Source organism: Rhinolophus hipposideros, assembly GCF_964194185.1.
Source record: "Rhinolophus hipposideros genome assembly, chromosome: 3".
NCBI classification, from domain to species: Eukaryota; Metazoa; Chordata; class Mammalia; order Chiroptera; family Rhinolophidae; genus Rhinolophus; species Rhinolophus hipposideros.
Window position 1 is genome coordinate 16247675 of NC_138049.1, and position 18754 is coordinate 16266428.

Below are 18754 nucleotides of genomic sequence, written 5' to 3' on the forward strand. Positions count from 1 at the left end.
TGGAGGAAGAAAGAGAATGAGCCATTCCTGAAAAATATAGCTCCATAAGGTAGGTATTCTGACAGCAACATTCAAGGAGACAGCCAAGGTAAAGATACTAAGCACGAGGCACTTGGCAATATACTTCTTGCCAACTATCTTTAAATCTCCTACGACAGTGAATCACCTACCTGATTCTCAGAATTGCATTGGATTCTGCCCACATTCCACAATTTGTTAATAAAAGATGTCCAGATAAACTTAAAAGACCACAGACTACTTTGTCTAGAAGGGGACATTTGATCTATTTGAGAGATCACTTGATTGATCCTTACACCCCCTTCCTCACCTCCACAGTCCACTTACAAAAGAGAAAAACGCCATTTCTTATTAACAAATTATCTGATCTATTTGTGTGGAGGTTTTTCTTGGTTTTGTTTCGTTATGTACTGTTGTTGGTTTCTTTCCCTTTTTTTGTCAAGGAAAAGGAAGAATCCGTATGGCGCAATGGTTAAGATCCTAGGCTCTGACCTCAAAAAAACAAGTTATTGTATTTCTTTGTGCCTGGGAGAGAGAGGTGTCTATCCACAGGACAATGCTGCCGAATAAATGAGAAAATCCGTGGAGAGCACACAGACAACATCTGTCACCCAGAACGCAATAAATGATTGCTCTTATCAGTAGCAACCGCTATTGCTGCTTACAATGTTATGGAATATCATGACCAAACCTAGATTATCTAGCTTCAAAAAAATTTACGGCCTCACAATGAACTCACCTTTGCGATTCAGGTTAAAAACAGTTTCAAGGTGTGAGGCTGATATGACTACAGATAAAAAACAGTATGTAGCAGTCAACAGACCCATGATAAACCCAGCTTCCAAAATGGCCTTTTCCTCTTTCGTAGCAGGTGGACACATCTAAGGGCAGGTCCTTCCCACACTCTGTATTCCCTCAACGTTTATGTAGTTACTCTACCTACCCGTGTCTATTCCTAGTTGTCTCACATGAGTACATTCAGGTATTCTCAACACATATTAGCTGTGCCAGGTCAATGCACGTGTCTTCTTACAACACAATGCATCTGTAACTTTCTGCAGTGTGTACAAGACAGTACAGGTAGGTTTTTACCAAAAGCTCAACGACTGAATGAATCAACTTTCAGACTAAGAGACAGCATGCAGCGGGTGTGTGTGTGTGTGTGTGTGTTGGGGAGTTTGGAAGGATGAGAGGTGAGGAGAAATTAACATTTATTGAGCATCTCTATATCTTTATTATATGTTAGATATTCTCGTGTGTTATTTCCCTTAAAGCATAAAAGACTTAATACAGGTTTTACTAACAAACAGTACCAATGAAGGCACAGACCCTCGAGGAAGTGACCATCGTCATGTCCATGTGGCTAATAAAAGCAGACCCTGCCATCAAATCCATGCCTGTCTTCTCCAAAAACCTGACTTCATCACCCCAGAAATATCAGTTGGGTATATAACAAACCTTAGGTAACCTTCTTACTTCAATTATAAAACCATGTGCTGAGGCCTTCCACAGAAAGTTACCCCCCAATTGTGAGGTCACAGTACACCTGAGCTACACAGTACACCGAGCTACAGTTGAATAATTCACTGAACCACATATGAGGAAACATATGTCTGGGTGCTTGGCCAGGCCAAACAAGCTGGCATATCCTCTGATCGGTCCATCACTTCTTCCTAAAGCCAAACTCACAGCTGACCCAGCAGCCCTCAAATGACCAGCTCATGGCTCTGTGGGAAAAGGTGGGGCTCGGAAATGCTGACACAGCTGCTCTGGGGGTCTCTGAGGGGTGCTCCCTCACAAGCTCTTTACCTCAGAACTGTGCGTAAAAGCATGAAATGGGAAGATGGAGCCAGGTGCAATGGAGCAGAAACCCAGTGCACCCCTACCACTCCCCACCCCAGAATGCGGCAGGAGAATTGGCCCTGAAACCATGAACTGGGAAGGGAGGGCCCAGATACACATTTGGTTTGATCTCAGTGCAGCTCCCAGAGGGCAGAGGGGGCTGTGTTTCATCACATCCTGGTTAACCCTGGCCACGCTCCACAGAACTGCTTCCCGAGGAAATCCTGCCGGCTACAGAGAAATGGGTGGCTAGGCGGAGGATGTAAACAGGAGCCAAGTGTTTTGTTCCGTGTCCCTGCACACCTGAGCGGGGACTCTGCTGCACAAGCTTTTGGCAGCAGCACAACCAAAAAGCAAGGCTGAAGGAGAGGGCTCGGACAACCAGGATTTAAGAGTCAAGAATGAGCGTGATTTGACTCAACTGAAGATTGCAATAAGGTCTGAGATGTACTAACCTTATTAGCTTAAGAAAGAATACTGACAATAAATCATGAAAAGACATAAAGGACACTGAGGGTGCATTCCCTAGACAAGGTCAAAATGCTTTCCAGCCCAGAACTAGTCTACTCAGGGCACACCCACCTGACTAGAGATGAAACTCCATAGTCAGGACCATGTTTCCTGGAGTCTCCCCTGGACTTCTCAGGGTGCCTGCCACGTGGCAGACATTCAATAAACGTTTACTGACTGGTGCGTTTTTCTCCCTAACTGAGAAAATCCCCGCACCATTGCCTATACACCCACACGTGGTCATACATGCACATCCAGAGCACCGCTCTAAAATACAGAAAAGAAAAATAAAGAGAATAAATAAGAAGGATGATCCTTCCCCACGGCCGTCCCTTTGCTCAGATTAACCCCACCAGTCATATTTCATGTTGTGCTTGTCCTTAAAATTTTTCGTAGGTCCAGGAGAGTCCCATGGTCACTGAGGGTCCAGCCCCTTCTCAAGGAACTTCTCCATCCTGCTTTTCTTGGAACTCAAATTGTCACACATGACTTTGAGACACATTTTCTCCTATGGAATCTTAATCAATGCAGGCTCCTGGGAGCCTGATGGAACTCTTGTTCATTATTCTCCACTACTGAGAACTGTCTCCCCTTTCTCCACCCAGCTCGTCTTCCGGTCCACCATCTCACCAAGCAGTCACACAAAAGGAAGGCTATTGCCGGGTCCGGCTCTACCAGGCTGGATGACAAACCAATACCTGGCCCTCACAGACACTGCCACATCACCATGATAGCATGGCTCATCGCGCTTCATAGGGAAGAGGAATATTAATAACATAATAGAGATTTATGTGTGCAGTGGAGTGCAGTGGAAACCAATACGGGCTGGGAAGCCAGAGTTCCTGGGTTTATGTTTCACGGGTAGTACTATGTGACCTAGGACAAACATTCAGCCTCACCCAGCCTAAGCTGTGATGACAGGACCTAATCTCATCTCATAGGGCTGCATGTTGATGAAAAGAAAGAATCCATGGATAGCATTCAGCACAGTGCCTGTCACACAGGAAGCACTCAAGAAATCGTAGCTAGGATTAGTAAGTACCAAAATGAGAGAATTGTCTAAACAAAGCCCCAAGATGCCTCTATTCCGTCAAGTACTGTGTTTTGCCGTGTATAATGCGCACCCGTGTGTTTGGCCCAAACTTTCAGAAAAAACAATCTTTCGTTTTAATTTTTTAACTCAAATTTTTATTTGCTTATATTTACATAATTGTTTTTTGTATTATAAAGGAATATTAGCACTTATTTTTTAACACATGGTACAAGAAATTTTATGTAACAAATCATTACAAAACACAAGAACAGATACAAGGTACAAGAAATTTTATGTACCGGTAACAAATTTACAATATTTACGCATAACAGAAGAAGGCCAAGAACTCTTCATCTTCCAAGTTTGTCCTAAGTTCAACAAAACTGATGATCGTATTCCAGGGTATTATTTTGCATAAGGATGTTGTTATTGATTTCTAGAGTTACACTTTTAACTCATAAGCATAAATAAAAGTATTAAAAACACTTATATAGATACGGAATTAGTACAATACTACCCATGTATACGTAATGAATTATTATTTTTCCCTCACAAACTTGGGCCAAAAAAGCACACATTATACACAGCAAAATACAGCATTTTATTTTTAGGAATGGTTATACAGAGATATTTGAGATTCTCAGGCATTAAGTCCAACACAATTATCCCCCCAGTGAGCTTTGTAAACACAAACCTTTATTTAAATGTTATTTGGAATCATATTCTTAAGTTCCAGAAACTGCATGTGTTAAAAGCTCTTCTCTCTGTCACCAACAATCACGTGGACTGTGGGATTTGCTGCCTCCACCCATATTTGGGGGAGTGTGCCATGACCACAGGGTCTGATATCAGGGCCTGGTTTTCTCACACAGCTGGGAATGGTCCTGCCTGCCTACGTCAGTCAGTGAAGACCAGGACTCCAACTGAATGACTGCGTCTGACAAAGGCGACTATACAGCTTTTGGTCACAATCCTTCCTGAGAGAAGCAATGAGGTTAACGTGCAAATACATCTTATTTTAGAAAACAATACGTATGTGGACACGCCACAGAGAAAGGGGTAGAGGGAACACTGGTCTTTCCTAATGGATCCAATGCACTGGGAAAGTTCAAGAAAACCCAGCAGACTGATTTGCTCTGTTAAATTAGAAAGTTAGCTGCAGAGTGGACCCCCTTGAAGGCCGCTTATCTTTTTTACTTCCCCCTATCACATACCCATCATCCTTTTCACCAAGGAGCCTCACTCTGGCTCACTGAGATGCAAGCATGATGCCATTTTCTTCCCTCCCTCCCTCTCATACCATCCCACTGTGAAGCCGTTGCCAAGTCCCATCGTTTCTCTTGTACAATCTCTCAAATCCATTCCCTCCACTACCTTAGCTCCCTTCCTGTCATCTTACCAAAGAAACCTGCATCACTGTAGCTGAGATGGCTCTCAGTCCACCACCTCTGCTCTGCAGTACAGGCCACTCCACCTCTTGCTGTCATATCTAATAGTGAGTGACTGCGCCTCTAGTACCTCCCAGGGGAAAAAAAGCAAGCATTCTGGGCCACTCAAAAGGTGTAGCTTTGAGGGGGCGGAGAGCATGGGTAGCATGATTAAACTGCCCAACTCTGTGCCTTTCTGATCCTATTAAATTTCCTCACTGGACTTTCTTACAGGTAGTCCATCCATGGCAGTTTAAAATTTTCACTATAAATTAGTTTCATGGCATTGGGTTTATCCTGATTCCCCATACTCACAACTCAAAACAGTCCACATAGATGATCAGGCAAAACACCAAAATGTCACCCTCAGTTCTTCTCTGCCCTGCTAATGGCCAGGCCAAACTCAGAGGCTCTACCTCCAAAACCTATTCCACATCTGTCCACTTCTCTCCAACTCCAACACTACCACCTATAGTGGGCCCAACCCACTATCACCTCATTATAATTCACAATCCCTAACACTGCCAGTGATCTTTTAAAAATATGCTAACTGACTTCCCATCATGCTTAATTAAAATAAAACCCTGACTATGGCCAATATCATCTGGCCTGGCATTCTCTTTGACCCACTCTAAGATTTCTATGCTCACTAAGTAATAATCATTTTAGCCTTGTTACTGTTCCTAGAATTCACCAAGTTCCTTTGAGGGAATGTTCTCTCTGCTTCGAAAATGCTCTGTTGCATGGTATTCATTTGTTTGGCTCATTTTCAGCTCCTTCCTTGACCAGCCTCTTTATGTCTGGCCCCTCAGAAAGATGGACCAAATGACTAACTCAGTCTTCCAGAGTTGATAGTTTTGTACAGAAGAGACAGCAGGAATATAAATTATATAATATGTATTTCCATCCTACCTTGTTTCACAGTGAATTTGAGGTGGCAATTAAAAGTAGTACGTGGTGAATGGCTTTTGAAGAGGCACAAGTGAAAAAAGGGGCATCCTTTATGCATTTTCCATGGCCTAGTTCAAAAGAACTCAATACCATCATGGACATCTCCCCAAAGGATTCACAGTTCTGTGTGCCACAGGATATACTCTCTCTCAGAGAATTCACAATCAAAAATGGGAGCCACAGGCAAAGATAAGGCAGTATAAGAAATCCTAAACACCCAGAATTAGGATTAAGAGCTACCCATTTATTCCAAATTCATCAGAACCATTATATAGGCAATGATAAGGGAGGATGAGTACTTGAAGAAGAGTATCCTAAGTGGAAGACTCTTTTCTTTCATTTTTAGAAATGACAAAGTTCAGGTCCAAACCTAAATGCTGGTCAGGTTTATGCACCAGGTCTAGACATTTCAAGTCAGACTCTTAGAAACCTGCCATCACCTCACCAAGTCCAGACAAAACTTCCAAGTGAATGAAGTTCTCATTCCATCTGATGCTTCAGTTCCTTCCGAGAATCCAACACCTTATTGTGCTTACAACTAACTTCCTTGGCACAGGCTCTTCCTTTTCGAAATTTCCCGTCCTCAAAAATTATCTCTATCTTCCTAGCCCCATTTCTCCTTCCACTGGAGCTCCATGTAACTAAATCATATTAGCAAGGGACATTGCCTAAGTGAGGATACAGCATTCGAATTCATAACAAGAAAGGCAGTCATGGGGTGGAGGGTCAGGGCAAGGAGAACTACAGTGTTACCTCTCACCTCCTGTCCTCTATCAGGAGAACCTTTGTAGGGAGGGCTGTGCCCCCCAATAGGTCTCAGTAAAACATAAAAAGATAGTAAGAGTTCAATCCAACAACAACAAAAAATGGCGGCCAGGCTTCCTACATTGTAAATATCAAATGAACGATACAAACAGTAGGTGCTAAAGCATATGCAGAAGAGAGAAATACTGATTTTGCAATGTCAAGAGACCTACTTTTTTAAAAAAAAGTTCAAAATTGTAAATTGCATGACAGCCAGGAACTTGCCTTGGTCAAAATGAGACATAGTAAAATACTTACCAGAGCAAATGATTTTGCTAATCATAGAACGTTCTTTATTTTGTAATATTGATATCCTTGACTTGTGTTTCATTTTTATTGTTTTGCAATGGTTCCTGCTGTCAGAACTCTTGGAAACAGTGCTTATTCCATACATGTGTACCCCTAGCTCCTGTGTCAACAAGCCTTTCTATCTTAGGCAGAGTGACTAGCCAGAACTTACTCTCACCTTGACCTTGGATCAACAGAAATTTTCCTTTTGGTCTTTGAGTCATTTCCTGCCCCAACGATAGCCAATTTCTGGTTTTATGTTCTTCTTGAATATTGAATCATAAACTCTAAATGTACTCAGGACGGCCAACTTCTGCATTTTTAACTCCCACTCTACACTAATCAGGTATCTATACCCTTTTTTACCCACTGCTGAGCTTGATTCCAACTTACTGATTCCTCTGTTATTCTTTTAAGGGATTGCACTCTGGTCCACACGCTCCATTAACTTTCTGTGGCCACTTGGCACTTTGTATGTCTCCAAAGGAATAGGTGGCAGCTGTGGGCCATCTCTCAAAGCTTTGAGGACCCTTTTCCTTTGGGACCTTGAGTCACCTTCCTTTTCAATCTCAACTTCAAAACTTTCCTTTTCCTTTGAAAAATCAGAAGTTTCTTAACAGGACGTCTGTAGGGCTGTGTAATAGTTCTCCAAAAGGAAGTGAGGACGATTTTGGCTTGAATCACTGACTAGGGTAACCCTCAGCAACCCAGGAAGAAGTGATTTCTCCCCAAATCTTGCATTATAGCTAAGATGCCTGTGGCATTCTCTACAGCCTCAAAGGCCAGGGGAGTACAGTGGTACCAGGAAGGGTCTCAAGCAGAGGTTAACATTTTCATCCAGAAACCTCTACCACTCCTTCCCTCACACGGTCCTTATGGAATAAAGTGATTCATCTGCCTCTTACTGGATTTGAAGGATGAGGTTGAGAATTCAAAGGGTGAAGCAAACCAGCCCCGGGCTTATGGATATTACCACCAACATTCCCAGGGGGGCCATGTATCCCCATCCCCCAAAACCCTTGGCCAGAGCCCCTGATCCTGCTCAGCTTATCTGCTTCACCCCAGATGGCAGTTCAAGAAATCCAGCACCAATGGGACTTCGATCTGTGTTGAGCTGAGACTTTTCTCCCCATACCCTCTCCCACCAACTCTGTCCTAGGTAGTGGTTGAGATTGGGGAGAAAGGTGTGTTAAATTTTCACCCACCAAAAATATAACAGTAATAATGGTGAGCAGGAGAAAAGGGAAAAGCCACAGGCATTGGGCTGAGGCCTTATTTGGGTGAGAAGATGGGACACAGTGCAGTTTCTTCCTTTTCCCAAGTTTACTTCATTCCTCTTCCCATATATCTAACCTAATAAGAAATGCTGGGGCTTCACCAAGGAAACTGACTGTACTTCCCTCTATCTTTGTCTCTTGTTACTCTCTAAAGGGCATTTTAGAGAGGAACAGAGGAATCTGTCTTCCTCATCCTTGGTGGAACCCACCCATACCCAACAAATGTTTGCTGAATAGGTATCTACGCTGCCATGGTCAGATTCTTACTGAGGCTCACTACTCATCCATCTCTCAATGTTCATTTTGCTGCCGGTCAACGTGTTGGCCCATACAAAGTGCTAAACCTGGAAAAAGTTCTGCTCTCTTTATACCAGGGGTGTCCAAACTTTTTTCAACGTTTTCACCAAGGGCCATATGCAGTAAAATACACAAACAGCACTCACTCGAGGTGAAGTACACATTGCCTCACCTGTTTTATTTAAGTAAACTAAATATATTTTTGGAATTTGCTGCGGGCCAATTAAAAATGGATTGTGGGCCACAGTTGGCCCACGGGTCGCAGTTTGGACACCCCTGCTTTATACTTTCCTCCTTTTCCCAACAGCTGCTCCCCTGCAGAAAAAAGATAATAAAGCACCCAACTGTATCATCAGTTTCCTAGGGTTGCCGTATCAAAATACTACAACCAACTGGGTGGCTTAACACAGAAATGTATTGTTTCATAGCTTTAGAAACTAGAAGTCTGAAATCAAGGTGTCACCAGGGCTCTGCTCCCTCTGAAACCTGTAGGAAAATTCCTTCCTTGCCTCTTTCTAGCTTGCGCTAGTTTACCAGTAATCTGTGGTGTTCCATGCCTTATAGATGCATTAGTCCAAACCTCCATCTTCATACAGTTCTATGTGCCTTTACATTGTTTTCCATCTGTGTATGTCTTCATATTGGATTAGGGCCCAATTTTAACAATCTCATCTTAACTTGATTAAATCTACAAAGATCCTATTTCTAAAGAAGGTCTCATTCTGAGATCCTGAGAGTTAAGACTTTAATATACCTTCTTTTGGGGGACAGAAATCACCCACAACACCATCTCACAGGGTTACTGAGACAATGAAATGTGGTGATGCATGAAAAGAGCCTAGTACAGTGTTTGGCACATAGTAAACGATCAATAAATATCAACTGGTCACATGAATATTATTATTATTACTACTGAGTCATACAGGCTTTCTGCCTTTGTAGAAAGACTTTTCTTAAAAAAGTCTTTATCGCAGTCAGGCTTCAAAGAAGAATATTCCAACTATCACACAAAAACATAACCTCCAAACTCCTTGGGAAAAGAAACAATTACAATGGTTGACTGGGTAGTAAATTGTACAATGTTCTTTATTCTATCCACTAAGCTCTGAAGCATCACAGAAAGATGGAATGTAAAGTTGTGTAAGGATCAGTCAGGGAAGACCTCCAAAGAATCTGCTGACAAATGAATTTCTAAGTTCCTTTGGTTTGCAGGGAAAAAAATGATTCTACCCTGCACTCTCTCCCTACATTACCACACACACACACACACACACACACACACACAAAGAGCTTAAATATATATTTTTAAATAGAAGTCCATAAAGGACAATAGATACACATAGCATTAGAAAACTAGGAGCCAAAGAACCAATTAATTGCTAATGGTCTAAAGAGGAGTGACTTAAATGTAAAGAAAAAATAAAGGTGCTCACCTTTAGTTTTAAAAGATATTTCAGAGTTTGGCTATCTCCCTAGTTGGGTAATGGTGACCATTAGTCACAACCAAGGCTTTTTTGTGCACTAATAAAGTTTGTTTTGCTTTGGACCTTCCTGAGACAACAGAAGGTAGTGTGTCACTACCCTAACCCCACCCCTCACTCGTTTTGCTAAGTCATTTTTCTACCAAAACAACATTCCAAGCCTCATATCTTGGCTGTCAACTACATTCCATAGTTTAGTACTTACTTATCTTGACCTAAATAGCAAATTCAGGATGCATACCCATCTTGCTTTGGCTTGTTCACTTGGTCTTTGGCTGATCTTCTAGAACCATCCGTAACCTACTGCCCTGGAGCCACTCTTGCCCTGGATTTTCTTCTTTATATATAAGGACTTGAAACCGAACACCCTCAAACTTACTTGCAAGTCAGTCCATAGGTATACAAACAATGTGTTGATGTGTCTTTTAAAAAATCTTGATTAAAAAAACAAAAAAAGTCGAGCCTAATATTATAAAACCAAACTGCTTTGCAACTTGGAAAACTTTTTTGACTGACAATAGGAAAGTTTGCCTTTCCCAGTGTTGTGGAAGTGGGCCTTCCTGTTTTCCACAATAAAAGAACAAAGTCGAAGCCATGAGAACTAACGTTGTACTCTTCTAGAATTTGTGGCAAGCTGGTAACGACACACCAGACGTCTGTGCTTCTCTCTGCCTCCTTGGAAGAGGTGAGGGTGCAGTCTTGAGTGTCTGCCACATTGACCCACACTACAGCACCCAAGACCCCAGGACCAGGAGCCTGGGTAGAAAATGGGGAAACCCAAACTGCTGGTCACTTTCTGGCTTTATGCTCCAAACTCTGATCAAGAATAGCAGGGCTCACCTCCGTCTGGATCTGGTCTACATTGGAGGGCACTTGCAAACATCTGCAAAGATACAACCTCAGGGTTTCACCTGTCTCCCAGATAAAATACTGTAGATGAACTTAGAAGCCTAAAATTTGCAAAAGCCAAAAATCACCCAGCAACTGTTGAATTATGGGTATTGAAATATGGTCAATGAAATGTGAGTGTGTTTGAAAAGGAAATCGGGAACCTAGATCACTCAGATGGCTAAAGAGTAGTGGCTACCAACAAGGCTGGGTGTCGCATGGCTTTAAGAGCTATAAACCAGTCAATTAATGCATGTAAAGACAAACTATAAAGTGCAAGGAACTACACCAACGTACACATTATCATCTTATCTCTAGAGCAGCCCTTCTTAGAGTAAGGGATGTGATCTGCTCAAAACCTCTTGATGTTTAAGGAGTAGATTAGTTCTATTTGTCTCCTCTTCCAGTTTCTATGGAAGCTCTTCCACCACGGAAGAGCATCGTGCCTTCTGCAGACATAAGCTTGGAATGGGCAATCCCTCAGTGACAAGCTGAAGAGTTCTTCCATATAGAATGTTAATGTGGAGGTTACCAGCTGACATTTTGTTCTGTTGAAACAATACACAGATCTTTGTTAACGCTAAAGTTGCATCACGTGGACTTGACTGTATCTCTCATGTACCATTTATGACTCATTTGACACCTATTTACTTTCATGCTCATCATGTACCCTCAATTTTGTAATATCCTAATCAAGGCAAATCACTACCATGTGGCAGTGTTATGAGGCTCTTTCATTAAGTTACCACCTGGACACCACATGTTCCGTACATCTGACCGGCACGCCATAGAAGACAGTGGACTGTCCTCATGCTCTGCTTTCATGGAAAGCTTTCAAAAAAACTAATTCATGATAAAATATACTCTAAAAATGAAATCTTTTTCTCTTTGCAGCAGAAAGTATTCATGGTCTTTACAGACTTCCTCAAAGGTTTCAAATTCCTTCAGGTTTTCTTTAGATACATAATGAAGTTACCCCCAAATTGGCCAAATAAGTGGCAAATTTATTTACTACAAGCTTACAATTCTTCCTCAAACCACAGCGAATCCCATTTTCTACCACATTCATAGTAAAATGTGCTTGCAGGTTGCTTTGGGCTCTGGTGGACTCACTACCGTGTTAAAACTTTTATAAATTCTTGACTGGAAACTGAAGACTCCTAATTAAGATGCAGAGATCCAGAATGAATAATTGGTAACCCTGACAGAAAAGGCAGTTAATTCAATAAGAGTCTGGGAAAATATTTTACAAAAAAGATCAACATTCACATGAGTTTAGCACTCAAAAAATAAAATCATTAGTTAAGTGGATGCTTTCAATATTTTACATGTTTCTAATACGTCAACTAATTTACAAAGATCTCATGTTACGGTGCTGTTTAGTCACGAGAGAACTGAAAATAGCAGTCTGGACACCATGAAAACAGAAAATATGTTTTCATTGCAAATATCTTCTTGCCTCCAAAAAATCCTGCCTATTCACAAGTTTTACACATTCTCTCTAATATAAAGAATATTTTTAACACCCAATTCCTAACATGTATCCTGAAGGTTAACACTTTGAAGCAATTTATGCATTTATTTTTGAGTTGTGTATGTTAAGGGCATTTAACATAAATCAATAGTCAATATTGGTCCTAAATTGAACACGTAGAACCAGATCATCCCTCCACTTAAAGATGAAAGTGAAGGGAAAATAATTCACATTCTAACTAAAGGGGATTCAATTATTAATGGTTAATAATAACAAACATTTATGATCTGCTTACCACATGCCATGCACAGTTCTGGTGAATCAATTAATCTCACCAGACCCAATTTTACAGATGAGGAAACCAAGGCACAGAATGGTTAGAGAACTCGCCCATGTCACATGTCCACAAAATGTTGAAGCCAGGATTTGAATTCAAACAGTCTGAACTACTTTGCTCTTAACTACTGTACAAAATGGGCTCTGGGTTTTCTAAGAGATAATAATTGATATTTTTCTAATATTCTAATTGTTACTGTAGACAGAAAAAAAAGGCAGGGAGGGGGGTGCCTATATAAAGGTAACTTCACAGGGTGATCTGATCATAAATTCTTAACTAGGTAGGTCATGGTGGTTAGTCACACTAAAAGACTGTAACTTTTTAGTCAAAGATTTATCTCTGCCTTAAGTCCATTGTTTCTGTGCATCTCGGTTAAATACCTTAGAAATAAGCTTCACTCTTCATCAAGAAAGCATAGTATCTTAACTACCCTGTAATCCAATCCCGCCGCCTTGCTTTCTCCCACCTTCATGTAATTTTCCTTATTTCCCTCCTTAATTTCAAATGCATAAAAGAAGCTGCAAAACTGTTCTTCTCCAGAGCATTTAAGATCTTGCTCCCCTGCCTATGTCGTCAGTTGGGCTCAAATAAACTCTTACAAACATTTTCTACAGGTTTAGACGTCTTTTACATCGACAGAATCAGAAACTTTTTCAGATTGGCTTTTTTCACTTAGTAACATACATTTATGGTTCCTCCGTGTCTTTTGATGACTTGATAGTTCATTTCTTTTTAGCAGGGAACAATATTCCATTGTCTGGATGTACCACAGTTCATTTATCATTCACCTATTGCAGGACATCTTGGTTGCTTTCAAGTTTGGGCAATTATAAAGCTGCTATAAACATCGGTGTGCAGGTTTTTTTCACGGAACGAAGATTTCAACTCCTTTGGGCAAATACCAAGGAGCTGGATCAGATAAGAATGTTTAGTTTTGTAATAAATCGCCAAACTATCTTTAAATAGCTGTACTGTTTTCCACTGCCTCTAGAAACGAACAAGAGTTCCTGATGCTCCATATCCTCTTCAGCATTTGGTGTTGTCAGTAGATTTTGGCCTTCTATTTTGAGATTTAAACCTCTGGTGTAATTTGATTTGACAGTGTGGTTTGGCTTTAGACTTTTTGAAAGTTGTTCTTTTCTTTGCTTCCCTCTTCTCCCTCCAAACTTCAACGACTTTGTTTACTATACATTTACTATGCACACCAGTTTCAATGGTTCTGTTTATTTCAAGAATCTGTGACTTGGGAGAGGTTTCTGCATCTGGATGGGACCCACTCCAGTCTCTGAGTCAGGCCAACCTCTAAGGAAGCACCTTTTTCCTGGGGTTGCTTGACCAACTTCTCCCTTCCTTGATCGGCCTCTCCTTACACGCCTATAAAATCTTTGGTTGGTATTAAAAGCAGGTAGACAGTCTTCGTGACAAGGAGTCCACTGTCTTCCCTTAATGCTGGCCTGGCATTTGGGAATAAACCTGCTTTTCTTTCCACCAACCTCACCTCTCAAGTTTTGGCTTTTGTGCTTCGAGCAGCCGAACCTTTTGCAAGGTAACAGGGTTATCTCATTACAAGGTTATCTATTTGTTGTTTTCATTTTAAAAAAATATTTGTTTTAACCCTGGGCATTCCACACAAATTTGTTAATGGTTTATTTTAAGGGCGGTCTTTCTAATCCTCCGAAAATGGGTGTAAGCATGTGGTAAAAATACTTATTCTTAAACTAAAACATTCATTTCTTTTACAACTGAATATTGAAACACTATATTTTTAAAAGCACCGAAAAAAGCATATAAACATTTCTTTTTAACTCTAGTGAAAAAAAAAGTTTTTGTTTGATAGCAAGTCTAGGCAAAAGTAAGAGTTACGTAAACTAAAATTAACGAGGATGAATTTTAAAAGTGGGGCTCAAGACACATACTAAGATTTTTTAAAAAAAATTCTCCTTAATGGCACTTTTAAAATGACAATTACATACAGTTAAAATGACAATTACAGACATTTACTTTTCTTTCATTTTCACTTCCACTATTACCTCTCCTCTTCATGCCAGGGGAGAGAATAAAGCCACAGCCGGGCACAGAGTGATGGGTAGACACACTGGACCTTCCTCACTCACTATTCACTATAAAACCAAACAAACAATGGATAAAGCACCAAAATCAGCTATAAATCAAATATGCATCACAGTCATCAAGGAGAGCAGCAATGTATCTCTAGGGAACATGGAAACTTAATCTTTTTTTTTTTTTATTTTACTGGGGAATATTGGAGAACAGTGTGTTTCTCCAGGGCCCATCAGCTCCAAGTCGTTGTCCTTCAATCTAGTTGTGGAGGGCGCAGCTCAGCTCCAAGTCCAGTTGCCATTTTCAATCTTTAGTTGCAGGAGGTGCAGCCCACCATCCCATGTGGGAATTGAACCGGCAACCCTGTTGAGAGCTCGCGCTCTAACCAACTGACCCATCTGGCCGCCCCTCCGGCAGCTCATTGTCTTCAATCTAGTAGTGGAGGGCGCAGCTCACTGGCCCATGTGGGAATCGAACTGGCAACCCTCTTATTCAGAGCTCGCGCTCTAACCAACTGAGCCATCCGGCTGCCCCCATGGAACCTTAATCTTAATGATACTGTGCTAAGGTCTGGCTGCCTGCCTCTAGACAAAGTTAAACATCAAGACACATGGTTGATGGAAAGAAAAGCAGGTTTATTCAGAATGCCAACATTCTGGAGGATGGCAACTCCTGTCCAAAGGCCATCTCCCCGTTCCTAGAAAGGTCAGAAGGTTTTATACTAGGTACATAAGAAGAACAAAGGAAAAGGGGCAGTTTGTCAGGCAGGTCCCAGAGCTGACATCCTTCCAGGGGTCTGGTCAGTTTTAAGATAGTGTTATCTCTGAACTCCAACTCAGACTGGCCACCACAGCCTGAGGCTTTATGTATATTCTGGTGTCTGGGTGCCCCAGGATTAAAAAATTGTCTTAAGCAATTTGCCCTTTGGTTAGGATTTTGTTAATTAAATGGATTAAGGAGGCATGTGTGGCCTTGAGAAAAGGAACAAAACAGAGTTTTTAAGTCAATTAGTGAGGGGAGAAACAAAGAGAAAATATCTGAATATCAGGGTCGATCTAACTGCAAACTAAGTTTTGAGCTATGTGGTGAGTAAAACTGCAAACTAGCTAAGTCTAAGTACGTTATTGACCTGCCGCATTTCACCTTTACATTAAAAGCATGTGTTATAAATACAAACATATTCACATTTTCACCAATTATCTTAGAAAGGTGAAAGACAATAGGAGGTCCCTTCAGAAAAGAAAGAATACTGATTGATTACGGAGAGGAAAACCTGTCTCATTCCAAGCTTTTGTTTTCTGAGTCTCAGAGATACCACAATGCCTGAGCACCCAGTCTGGGTGCTGGTCTCTTCACATGACTTGACGTGCAAGAAAAAATACAAAATAGGTTATCTCTATGAAGCATCTTGCCTCATAAAGAATTAATGTTACCCAGTGAGACATATTATGTAACAAAAGAAGGGACACGAAACAGCTGGCTAGGAGCAAAGCTAATGAGGAACAGACCCACCATTTTCAGGTCTCGTTACCAAAAGTAAATTAATAAATAAGCATACCATCTGAAAAATGACAAATTCAAGTGGTCACAAACTCATGTTTTACCTCAAAATTAGTCTGAAGGTGTGGTTAATTCTCATACTTTTATCCTACACTCCTGGGTATTAAATGGTATAGTTAATTTTTAGAGCCCTAGCCTCTCTCCACTTAAATTTACTCTTTTGATATCAATTTTATTTCTATGAATGAAAAGAGCACGTGGGAACCATGGGTAAGCACATGTATCACAGTGGGATTAGGATGGGTAAATCTGAAGCAGAACCACTCTTTTAACCACTCTTAAAAGGATTCATTAATTAACCAATAGTTATACACTTTCCTCTGCTGTCTTTTGCAAAATTGAGCTACAGATTTGCTTATGAATGAATCTGCACAACTGAGTATTTCCCTCTACTTCACTGTGCTTCAGAATTATCTTTTAAAGGATGGAATTAAAGATCATTTAGCTCCAGCACTGTGTATACATTGTTATAAATAACAATTCCCCTCTTTAAGGACCCACATAATTCCTGCCAGTATAGGAAGACAGGTAAATAGATATATGTACACATATGGGTCTAGATAAATATTTTTTCTTCAGAATGAAAAAAAAAGCACAAGACTACAACACTCTAAAAATCTCTTACATTAACCCAACCTACTCAAGCTTAAAAGAATTATCAAAAGAAAGTTACCATGGAACAATCCTTGATTACTTACAGATACTGAGTAAAATACTGAACCTAATGGGAGCCAGATGATAGGTAACTGACATGTTTCATCAACATTTAGTTCAGGCCCTCATCTTCTTGCCTGGATTACTAAAGTAGTCTCCTTGCAAATTCATCGCTAACTCATCTACCACAAACGTTACTTTTCTAAAACACAGAAGTGATCGTTTCTCACATGCCAGTTGAAAATTCTGCGATGACTTCTCACTAGAGCCTACAGAATAATTCCAGCTATCTCAGCCCTCATGGCCTGGTCCCACTTTGTGCCCTGTGCTCTCCCATCTTTATTTATTCCCTTTGGCTCGCCCTAGAAGGTCCTTGCTCCCTTCTTTCCTTCTTAACCCTCACTGGAGAATGCCTCTCAGGCACAGCCTACTAACTGCCCGAATCAAATGGCATTTCTGGGAACTGGACTCCCTGTGTACCACCGCCACCACCCCACCGGCCTGTGTTCCTGGCTTCCTGTCCACACTGCTCCTGCCGCCTTGCAGCCTTCTGCCCACTACACTGTGGGGCGGGGTATTTATGGGAGGGATGGTGGGACTGCTGTATTTCCTACAAAACCATATCTTTCTGGAAGCCAGTGGCATGTGTCACTAGTACTTAACTCAATCGTTTAAGCAAAAATTGATGGACAGCCAATGTCTCGATAAGTGAAAGAATGAAGTATAAAATTGCAACTAGCGCCTCTCTTTTTCACCGCTATGGTGGTGTGTTCAGTTGATTCTTCCTCGCCATGTCTTCTCACAAGACTTTCAGGATCAAGTGGTTCCTGGCCAAGAAACAAAGGTAGAATCCGGCCCACTCCCCAATGGATTCGGCTGAAAACCAGTAATAAAGTCAGGTACAACTCCAAGAGGAGACACTGGAGAAGAACAAAGCTGCATCTATAAGGAATTACACATGGGATGGCACACATATTTATGCTGTAGACGGGTTGCTTGGATCTTACCATAGCACTGAAAAGATCACTTTAACAGTTGGGTGTGTTTTACTGGGAAATTATTAGAAAAATGAGTTTTCTCTTAATATGTTTCTGCACTAGTAGGTTGATTCAGTGATAAGTATATGAAGCCTTCTAAAAAAAACAAAATTGCAACTAGAAATTAATTTCCAGGAAATAACACATGATCCAATTTCCAGCTCCCATTTCCTATCTGGGTGATTAGAACTGGCATGGTTACCTCTCCACGGATCACAATGAGCGAATCAAATACGGAAAGGGCCCAGCACTGCACCAAGTCTCAGTACTGTGAGCACCGCCTCCTCCCCTCCCGGTGCGGCTCAATTCTACCATCCGAAGTTGGAGTAAATGATGAAAAACAGTATGTCAGCAATAAGTCTGAAGAGGGAAGGGTTACAAGGTCTGAATGGCAAATGAAGGCAGGAAGGGGGAAGAAGGGGAGCACGAAAGGTCACTTTAGTGCAGTGATCTCCTTAGACAGCCAAAGATTTAGCCACCCCAGCCAGAATTATAGAAGACTTAACCAGTGTGGTCCCTACTCTACTCCCTTGAGCCCTTCCATTCCTCCTCCCAAAATGAGGGCGTTGAGGGCTCAGTTCCAAGGTCTCCAGTTCCTCTGCTACATCACCCGGCAACTTCTCCACTTAAAAAAAGCCAGAAGGCTTTGGGTTGGCTAACAGGAACATCAAATTAAGGTGAAGTCAGAATATTTGAAACTGGCTGGCTCTCTAATATCAAGACCTAAAATTAATTAAGTCCTTAGCAGAAGGGCTTAAGGTAAGACAACACCCAAAGAATATGTAAATTGCTGCTTTCAAATGAGTTTGCATTTT

General features: G+C 41.2%; 1 protein-coding gene and 1 pseudogene across 7 annotated transcripts in view; one reads left to right on the forward strand and one right to left on the reverse strand.

The window, feature by feature from the left end:
* Positions 1-18754, reverse strand: part of SASH1 (SAM and SH3 domain containing 1) — a 264800-nt gene that overhangs the window by 147416 nt on the left and 98630 nt on the right. The gene's annotated exons all lie outside the window — the stretch shown is intronic.
* On the forward strand, positions 17694-17850 carry LOC308490337 (large ribosomal subunit protein eL39-like; annotated as a pseudogene). Its single transcript has one exon. The product of its transcript is annotated as a large ribosomal subunit protein eL39-like (transcript).